The sequence below is a fragment of the Sinocyclocheilus grahami genome, unplaced genomic scaffold (genome assembly GCF_001515645.1).
Source record: "Sinocyclocheilus grahami isolate Dianchi unplaced genomic scaffold, SAMN03320097.WGS_v1.1 scaffold397.1, whole genome shotgun sequence".
Classification (NCBI taxonomy): Eukaryota; Metazoa; Chordata; class Actinopteri; order Cypriniformes; family Cyprinidae; genus Sinocyclocheilus; species Sinocyclocheilus grahami.
The window spans coordinates 3,778-14,658 of record NW_015505576.1 but is presented as its reverse complement, the minus strand read 5'-3'; the positions used below and the strand labels follow the sequence as shown (position 1 = coordinate 14,658).

Genomic DNA, 10,881 nt, shown 5'->3' with positions numbered 1-10,881 from the left:
GTGTGTGTGTGTGTGTGTGTGTGTGTGTGGGGAGAGGGGGAGTGTGTGTGTGTGTGTGTGTGAGGAGAGGGGTAGTGTGTGTGTGCGTGCGTGTGTGTGTGAGTGTGTGTGTGGGTGTGTGTGTGTGTGTGTGAGGAGAGGGGTGGTGGGTGTGTGTGTGTGTGTGCGTGTGTGTGAGGAGAGGGGTAGTGGGTGTGTGTCTGCGTGCGTGTGTGTGAGGAGAGGGGTAGTGGGTGTGTGTGTGTGAGGAGAGGGGTAGTGGGGGTGTGTGTGTGTGTGTGCGTGCGTGTGTGTGTGTGAGGAGTGTGTGTGAGGAGAGGGGTAGTGGGTGTGTGTGGGTGTGAAATACTTTAATACATTAAATAACGACTGTTTCATTTTATGAAGGTGGATGAGTTCTGTGGATGCCAAGCCTGGCCTCAACATGATGATGTTGGACATGCTGAAAAGACGACAAGTGGAAGACCCAGCTAAATATGGATGTGTAACTCTGATGTTGGATGCCATGGCCATCAAGAAACACATTCAGTACAATCCTCAGACACAGAACATGTCTGGATTTGTTGATATGGGGGATGGTATGAATGAAACAGATGTTGCCACAGAGGCTCTTGTTTTCATGGTGGTTGGCTTACAAGGACATTGGAAGGCTCCAATTGCCTACTACCTCACCAACACTCTGTCACCAGATACACAGAAGGTGTTAATTCTGCATGCATTGGAGGAGCTGCATGAGCGTGGCATAAGGGTACTCTGCATCACGATGGATGGACATGCCTCCAACATTAGTATGTGTACCCAGCTTGGGTGCCAGTTAAAGGCAAACCCGCATAATTTTATTATGGGATGTACGTTACAGTCTCTTTAAATATCCTGAAGCATGATGTCAAATATTTTGACAGGACGATGGAGAAACCGGATCCGCCGCTGACAACAACTTTTTTTTTTTTAGTTAGGTGTGATTGCATGTTAAATTATACCACGGATGTCCTCTGGTTTACATGATGAAGCTGTGGGTGGGCGAGTAATACTTAAACAGAAAAAATACCATGGGAGCACCATGTAAATACCCTGACACATGATTTTAGAAGAATACAATTTTGTAAAATATATAATTTAATTGAAATTGATTTATATATTTAATGTATATAATTTATAATTCATTTATAAAATGTGTTTAAAAATTATCATTTTATTATTGTTTTTGTTTTTATTATTATTACATCAACATTTATACATTTAGTAGACACTTTTATCCAAAGCAACTTACAATTGAGGAATTCAACAATTCATTCATAATTAGAGGTCGGCCGATATTTAGAAATCAGGGCAGCCAATGGCCGATATATGATGCCGATTTTTTGGCCGATTTTTTTTTCTTCCGCTTCATCTCATAAAAGTGAGTTTGAGTAAATGATTATTGCAGGATACAAGATAGTAATAGTAGTAGTAGCCTAATTCAGAGTAATAATTCATGGCTCAAAACTTAAGCACCTTCTCAAAACCGTTCTGAAGCATGCTTTTTGTTTATGTTTGCTGACAGACACCAGTGTTTCTCACAGACTTGCAAATGCAAATTCATTCTCTGCCAGCAGGAGGCGCTGTTGGAGCGGGAGATATAGCGGTTTCCCCGATAACGGCTGTAATCTAATAAGCGCTACTTTATCAGGCATTACCTGTTTTTATACGGTCTATGGGCATTACAGGAAAGACAACATGAAAATGACATAGAAGCTTTTCTGGAGACGGTCTGTTCTTTTCAAAGATACATTCATATAAAAACACCTGCGCTGCATTTTAATTTTGAAACGTGCAGTTCTCAGTTTATTCAAGGAAGTATAAGCCTTTTGGAAAATCTATTTGGACCTGCCTATAAATCGGCCTAATTTGCAGCACAATCGGCCGATGCCCTTTAATTTAAAAATGCCAAAAATCGGCCGATCAATCGGTCGACATCTATTCATAATACGTAATAAAAGCTTCAGACATTGTTTAGATTAGTACAAATACAAGTACTAGACGGGGGATTAAGGAAGGTGAAAGCAAAGTTGTTGTTTTTTAGGATGCACTCAAATGTTGATGAAAGAGATCACTTGAAAATTGTCACTTGAAAATTGTCAGGGATTCAGCATTCCGGATGGGGGTGGGAAGATCATTCCTCCAGCACGGAACAGCGAATGAAAATGTTCTGGGAAGGGATTTTATGCCTCTCTGTGATTGTACCACGAGGCATCGCTCACTTGTAGATCTCAGCCGCAACCGGTAGCCATTGCAGGGAGATAAAGAGAGGTGTGATGTGGGCCCTTTTTGGCTCGTTGTCATGCTGCTGCATTCTGAATCATTTGAAGAGGTTTGATTGTGCATGATGGAAGTCCAGAAGAGCACTGCAGTAGTCCAGCCTAGAAATGACAAGGGCCTGGACAAGAAATTGTGCAGCATGCTCCATTTGGAAGGGCCTGATCTTTCTGATGTTGTGCAGTGCAAACCTGCAAGATCGAGTGGTTTTTGCAATGTGGTCTTTGAAAGTCATCTGGTCATCAAAACTTGTTGTAGCTGGATGGTGAAATCATGCTGTAGAGTCTGAGAGGCAGGGAAGACGAGAAGCTCAGTCTTTGCCAGGTTGAGCTGTAGGTGATGTTCTTACATCCATGCCGAGATGTTCACCAGGCAGCCTGGGATCTGTGCAGCTATCATTGGATCATCTGTTTGAAATGAAAGATAGAGCTGTGTGTCATCAGCATAGGAATGGTAGGAGAAACCATGTGCCTATATGATGGATCCCAGTGATGTAGTGTATATGGAGAAGAGAAGGGGTCCAATAACTGATCCCTGAGGAACCCCAGTGGCCAGTTGATGTGATTTGGAACCCTCTCCTCCCCAAGCCACCCTGAAGGACTTACCTTTGAGATAGGATTCAAACCAGCGAAGTGGAATCCCATGTGATGCCCAGTGATGAGAGGGTGAACAGAAGGATCTGATGATTCGCAGTGTCAAAAGCTGCAGATAGATCCAGCAAAATGTTATAATTATAATTTAATCTGGAAAATATTTACACATTGGGTGTTTTATTTCCTATCCACTATTAGAGTATTGTTAGTTGTATAAACCTGAACAGAAACTTAAAAGGTATTTGAAATGCACTTTTCAAAATAAATATTGTTCCAAAGCAGGTTTAGAGATTTAGAGATCATTGAAAACATCTGATCTAGCAACGCTTTACTGTCAGAAATGACAGATTACAGAATAGTTTTCATCATATAACATTTTAACCTGGATTTACTGTGATATAATCTCATCCCATTTCACTGCTCTTTTGTTATGTCAAATATTGTAGAGATAATCTCATACAACACAAAAACATACTGAAGTACACAGATGGAGTTTGATGATGACACATATTTTCTGTGTTGTTCATCAGTGGTCTGCTGTGTGGGCTTCTACCTGTGGCAGGGGGAGCTGTGTTTGGCCGGGCTGACCTTTGCCCTCTTGTTGCCGGGGTCACTGGTGCAGGTGTTGAGTTTCAGGTGGTACAGGGCCGACGGAGATAAACGGACATGCTACAATTTCATCATACACACACTTCACCTGGGCATCTTCAAAAGGTGTGTGTGTGTGTTTGTGCATCTGTTTAAAGAAATAATTCTGTCAGAAATTACAATTCTGTTTATTTACTCCAGGGGTTTCCAAAATCTTTTTCACTGTCGAAACCTTTAGATATAAAATATTTACCCCCTGAGAATTTAAGTTTGTATGTCAATAATTTAATGATACATACGCATGTTCACAGATCTCTGATGTTGGTTAATAGTTACATGACATACTAGTAAACGGATAATGGAAAAATATAAATTTGCTGAAAATGCACTCACCCCCGACCATTAAGAGATGAAGATGAGGTTTTTTTTTCTTCATAGAAACAGATTTACATAAATTTAGCATTACATCACATGCTCACCAATGGATGCTCTGCAGTGAGTGGGTGCTGTCAGAATGAGAGTCCAAACAGCTGATAAAAAATCACAATAATCCACAAGCAATCCAGACCTCTCCAGTCCATCAATTAATGCCTTGTGAAGTGAAAAGCTGCATGTTTGTAAGAAAGAAATCCATCATTAAGGTGTTTTTATCTTCAAACAGTTGCTTTCTCTATTCATAATATTGCTTTCTTCAGTGGAAAAACTCATCTTGTCTGAACCAGGAGAGAAATATGCACAGATCAAGCACTGTTTACAAGTGAAAACAGTCCAAAACAGTTTCTAAAAAATATGTCAGTGGATTTTGATGTGAGAGGACAACAGGTGATGGACTTTTACACTGGAGGAAGCATTATAATGGATTATGGACTCGTATTCTGGAGCAGAAGTGACAGTTTTAAGTTAAAATTCCTTGATGATGGATTTGTTTTTTAGAAACATGCAGCTTTTCACATCACAAGACGTTAACTGATGGACTGGAGTGGTGTGGATTACTTGTGGATTATTGTGATGTTTTTATCAGCTGTTTGAACTCTCATTCTGACGGCACCCATTCACTGCAGAGGATCCATTGGAGAGCAAGTGATGTAATGCTACATTTCTCCAAATCTGCTCCAATGAAGAAACAAACTCATCTACATCTTGAATGGCTGGAGGGTAAGTAAATATTCCGCTGATTTTCAGTTTAGGGGGAACTATTATCAGCTCACAAATCTTCTACAGTTCTCTCACAAATTCTATCGCATGAGTTTCATTGTAATGTGTGTGTTGTGTGTTAGATTTTGGGACTGCAGTGTGTGTGAATGGACAACTCAGGGCTCTTCACAGTCGCATGCGCAGGAGGTGATGTAGAATGCAGACCTGTCTACTGGAGGTTTTGCTGATGACTCTTACCACAGACACTCCTGCAGACGTACGCTCTCACCATTACCGACTACGGACTCTCATCTCCAGGTCAGTCTTGAGATAGAAACCTGTTTGAAAACAGTCATTGTTTATGCAATTCCATTTGGTGATGGAAATGGTTCATAAATTTATACTGCAGAACATTGATGCTGTAGATAAAAACTTTGCACTCTTCATGTATGTGTTTTTGCAGTTGCTGTGTGTGATGCCATGTGTTTGCTGTCGCTGTCCTGGGCGCTGGTGCTCTACAGCCAGGCCTGTTGTTTGATCCGTCCCGGGCATTTGCAAATGCCACCGGCGGCGCTCCTGTTTCAGCTGCTGTGGAGGATGGGCATGTTAGCCGCCCGCTTCACCAGTCTCGCCCTGTTCACCCGCACCTTCGGCTGCTGGGTCATCGGGGTCATAGGTGAGTCTGAGTCACATCAACTCCAGGAGAATGAGGATTTTAGATGTGCATGCTCAGGTTTTGTTTGTAAATTACCAATAAAGTTAGAGTTGGAGTTATACTTTATTGTCCTTTACAGGAAATTTGTCTTTGACTCAAAAGCTGCAGTAGTACATAACAACCACACACAATAACAACAACAACATTATTAAGAAAAAAAAGAATTAAGAAAAAAATACATTTATAATGTTACAAAAGATTTCAGATAAATGCTGTATAATTTGAACTTTCTATTCATCCAATTCAACAACAAAAAGATGTATCACGTTTTCCACAAAATATTAAGCAGCAATACTGTTTTCAACATTGATAATAATAAGAACAACAGGGGATGGACATTCACTGGAGAAAGCTTTATTATGAATTTTGGCCAGAAAAATTTCAGTTTTAAGTTAAAATTCCTTGATGATGGATTTGTTTTTTAGAAACATGCAGCTTTTCACATCACAAGACGTTAACTGATGGACTGGAGTGGTGTGGATTACTTGTGGATTATTGTGATGTTTTTATCAGCTGTTTGAACTCTCATTCTGACGGCACCCATTCACTGCAGAGGATCCATTGGAGAGCAAGTGATGTAATGCTACATTTCTCCAAATCTGCTCCAATGAAGAAACAAACTCATCTACATCTTGAATGGCTGGAGGGTAAGTAAATATTCCGCTGATTTTCAGTTTAGGGGGAACTATTCCTTTAACTTTTAATCAGCTCACAAATCTTCTACAGTTCTCTCACAAATTCTATCGCATGAGTTTCATTGTAATGTGTGTGTTGTGTGTTAGATTTTGGGACTGCAGTGTGTGTGAATGGACAACTCAGGGCTCTTCACAGTCGCATGCGCAGGAGGTGATGTAGAATGCAGACCTGTCTACTGGAGGTTTTGCTGATGACTCTTACCACAGACACTCCTGCAGACGTACGCTCTCACCATTACCGACTACGGACTCTCATCTCCAGGTCAGTCTTGAGATAGAAACCTGTTTGAAAACAGTCATTGTTCATGCAATTCCATTTGGTGATGGAAATGGTTCATAAATTTATACTGCAGAACATTGATGCTGTAGATAAAAACTTTGCACTCTTCATGTATGTGTTTTTGCAGTTGCTGTGTGTGATGCCATGTGTTTGCTGTCGCTGTCCTGGGCGCTGGTGCTCTACAGCCGGGCCTGTTGTTTGATCCGTCCCGGGCATTTGCAAATGCCACCGGCGGCGCTCCTGTTTCAGCTGCTGTGGAGGATGGGCATGTTAGCTGCCCGCTTCACCAGTCTCGCCCTGTTCACCCGCACCTTCGGCTGCTGGGTCATCGGGGTCATAGGTGAGTCTGAGTCACATCAACTCCAGGAGAATGAGGATTTTAGATGTGCATGCTCAGGTTTTGTTTGTAAATTACCAATAAAGTTAGAGTTGGAGTTATACTTTATTGTCCTTTACAGGAAATTTGTCTTTGACTCAAAAGCTGCAGTAGTACATAACAACCACACACAATAACAACATTATTAAGAAAAAAAAGAATTAAGAAAAAAATACATTTATAATGTTACAAAAGATTTCAGATAAATGCTGTATAATTTGAACTTTCTATTCATCCAATTCAACAACAAAAAGATGTATCACGTTTTCCACAAAATATTAAGCAGCAATACTGTTTTCAACATTGATAATAATAAGACATTTTTCATGAGCACCAAATTCAGCTTTGCCATCACAGGAATAAATTACATTTTCAAATATAATGAAATAAAAAACAGTTATTTTTAACTGTAAAAATGCTTCACGATATTAATGTTTTTGCTGTATTTGTGATCAAATAAATGCAGCCTTGACGTACCGACCCCAAACTTTTAAACAGTAGTGTATGATTTCATGCTAAAATGGAGAAAAAGAAAAAAAATTGCACTAAAAATAAGTATTTTGCAAAAATTAAATTGTCTAAATTTATTTTCTTTTCTTTTTTTGCATTGTGACATTATTTTACTGACTATTAAGCGCAATTTCCTCAAAAATATACAACCTGTGAACAGCTTCTATAGCATAATGTTAGTTGACAGTTGACGCACACAATAATAATAATATTATGGCCTCATCTCTCAGTTTGTATAAAATGTCTCTTAATCATTGTGTGTCTCATTTTCTCCCAGCGTCTCATTGGTTGATGGCTGCGCTGTGGTTGGTCTCGCAGCAGACTGACATACTGTATATGTGGGTCAGTGGTCATGGCGCGTGTTTAACATCATTCTGGGAGGCGTGCATCTGTTCCTTCCAACGTGAAGAACAGCCCGTCCCGCTTCCGGATGGTGGGATTCTACACGGTACAAACACACACAATCTCCTGTCTTTATGACAGCATATATTTGTAGAATATCTTTGCTTATAATGTTTAGGTCTGTAACATTTACTGTTTACACCATTAAAAACACTGTCATATTCTTATATAGCCTATATAACTTTTTGCAGAATATGAATATGCACAATATATATCAGAATATGGATTTAAAGGAATAGTTCATGCAAAATGTGATGGAGCTAATCTTTTAAGCGATCAAGCTGCGTTGTTTCTCTGCTGTGTAGGTGATGCTGCTGGAAAATGCTACACTGCTATTGGCTGCATCTGACATCCTGACTGATGCATCATGGGATAGGCTGACCGTCCCCACTGCTGTGCTGTGCAGCTTTCTGCTCGGTGAGAGTTTGCATTATAGGAAGGAAGACAGATCTCGATTAGAAAGGTGTCAAATTATGAAAAATAATGAGACCATTAAAGCAATGAAACGGTTTTGTATTTTTATACCCATTAATGGTTAAAGTGTAGTTTTCATTTTTTTGCTTTGGGTTCATTTGCATAGAAATTAAATATGTTGAGGGGAAAATACTTTAATTAAATTTTAAAAAAACGGGATGTTTAACTTGGTAAATCTTTATGTGTGTAAAATAACCGGTATGATGCGAAAGTAAAAAATGCTCTTTTATATTAATACATTGGTATGACCTTTCAGAATTAATTCTAATATGCTGATTTGTTGAATGTTGAAAACAGCTTTTCTGCCTAATATTTTTGTGGAAACTGATGCTTTTTTGGGGGGGATTCTTTGATAAATACAAAGTTTAAAAGAACATCATTTATTTGAAATAGAAGTCATTTGTAACATTATAAATATCTTTTTAATTTGATCAAATTAATGTGTCCTTGTGTTCTTAAAAAAAACTGAAAGACCCCAAACTTTGTAGTGTTTAAATAAACATGCACTTTTAGCATTATTACCCACTCGCTAAATGTTTTTTGTTATGCAGTTGTTTGGATCTATTCAGCAAGACCTTTGAAACTATATTACATAAAAATATTCCTGTCTCTGAAAAATTCACGAAAATTATGAAAAATTATTAAAGTAGTTTCACTGCAGTAAAATAAATGGATGAAAACATAATTATTATGTAATTAAAATGACAAAAATTATTAAATTATAATAATGCTTATATATATTATAATTATTATTTAAAAAAAAAATTAATTACACAGGCTATTCTTGAAAATGCTGATCCAAGTGATTGATTTCTAAACATGTGCACTTCAAATACAAATTTGGTTGCTATAGATGCATAACTTCCCTCCTCCAGTAACATTTGCATTTGAGCTTTTTCAGTTAAATTAAATGAATTGCTCTCTATCTCTCTCAGGTTTGACGTCCCTGATGTTGTACTATCGTTTCCTGCATCCCAAATCTACTGAAATCTCTCTGGGTTTAGGTCAGCGTGCGCACATGGGTTGTGAGGGTCTTCAGCAGGGCGATTCGTCCTTTTCTCTGGGGGACAAAAGTCTTCCTCTGGCCCCTCTTCCCATCCTCTCATCCTTCCTTCTCCCTCTCTGGGATTCCCAGCTCTCTGCTGGAGTATCCCGGGAGCTGCGGCGTGAAGCCGGACAGAGAGCCACCATCACTGGCTGCTCATCCGTCTCGCCCTGAAAACCGGTGACCCGGTTAAGATCAACAGGGCGTATCGGGCGGGTGGCGTGTCTGGGATACTGGTGGTGGATTGGAAGGGAGAGATCATAGAGGACGGGTGCGTGTCCACCTCAGAAAGCTGGGACAATACGATGGTGCCGCTGTCCGATGGCAAGGATGAGTTTGAGAGTGTGAGTGAAGCCAGAGAGGAAGATGAAGCGGATGACAGTCTCGAAATGGAGAGCCCATTCGTCTGAGTCTGAATGCAAGTGGAGCTCGCCGGAGGGAAAATCTGTTTTTGGGGAAAGTCCTGAGCCCAATTATTGCCTCACTGAATTCAGCTCCACTTTATACTTCAGCACCGACCCACAATCCCCCAGCATCTCCAGTAACCCGCGTCTGAACCGCGAGACGCCCTTCGGTTTCGGCTCTGGAACCGGCCTGGAAACTCTGGACGAGTTGAGCCCCATTTCCACAGATTGCTGGCTGCACAGGGATCTCGCCCGCGTGCTTCTGGAACGAGCGGGACCCTGCTACACATCTGCGTCCCGACTGAATGGACAAGGGCTTCCGGAGGGTTCTGGAACACACCTCAGAGACCCCCGCAGGCAGGTAGTTCTGTCCCGCAGGGGTCCGGAAGAGGACGGCGGGTTTTTAACAGCAAATGAACTGCAGCTTTAAATGGCATTCACACCGACGGCGGTTTCCAGCGTGAACGTTTCCAGACAATATAAGCAGCACTGTTACAATGTGGGCGTGTCTTTAATGTCATGCAAATGAGCTTCAATGGCAGCTACCAATGAGAGTGAAGATGATCCATGTGAAGCAAGATGGAGAAGCAGTTAATGGTGTTGTGTAATTTGTCTTTGCCCACATTCAGGGATGTAATTTTTTTTTTTAAATTAAGAATTGTCAGAAATTGTCGGCAATGAGTTTCATTCATGCAAAAATACTTATTCATCTTGTTCATGATGTGATTCAAATTCAAGACTGCTTCCCTTCCAGAATGTGAATTGTTAGTGGCAGCAAAACACATTATGCACACACACGCACACACAAATATATATATATATATATATATATATATATATAAAATACACTACTCTTCAAAAGTTTGGGGTTGGTAGATTTTCTTTTCTGAAACAATTCTCTTCTGCTCACAATTTATTTGATCAAAAATGCAGTAAAAACAGTAATATTGTGAAATATTATTACAGTTTATTTATTTATAATATCTTGTCAAATGTAATTTATTCCTGTGATGTAAAGCTGAATTTTCAGCATCACTCCTCCAGTCTTCAGTGTCACATGATCTTCAGAAATCATTCTAATATGCTGATTTGCTGCTCAAGATACATTTCTGATTATTATCAATGTTGAAAACAATGCTTTACTATTTTTTTTCTTTTTTTGTGGAAACTGTGATACATTTTTCAGGATTCTTTGATGAATAGAAAGTTAAAAAGAAAAGCATTGATTTAAAATAGAAATATTTGTAACATTATAAAAGTCTTTACTGTCACTTTTGATCAATTTAATTGTCATGCTGAATAACAGTATACTTTGTACTGACTCCAAACTTTGATATATATCTATATATATATATATATATACAGTATAC

At 39.6% G+C, this 10,881-nt stretch overlaps 1 pseudogene; it reads left to right on the top strand.

Annotated features, from left to right (window-relative positions):
• The first annotated feature begins 5,213 nt into the window (after positions 1-5,213).
• On the top strand, positions 5,214-10,308 carry LOC107550358 (XK-related protein 5-like; annotated as a pseudogene).
• Positions 10,309-10,881: the final 573 nt, after the last annotated feature.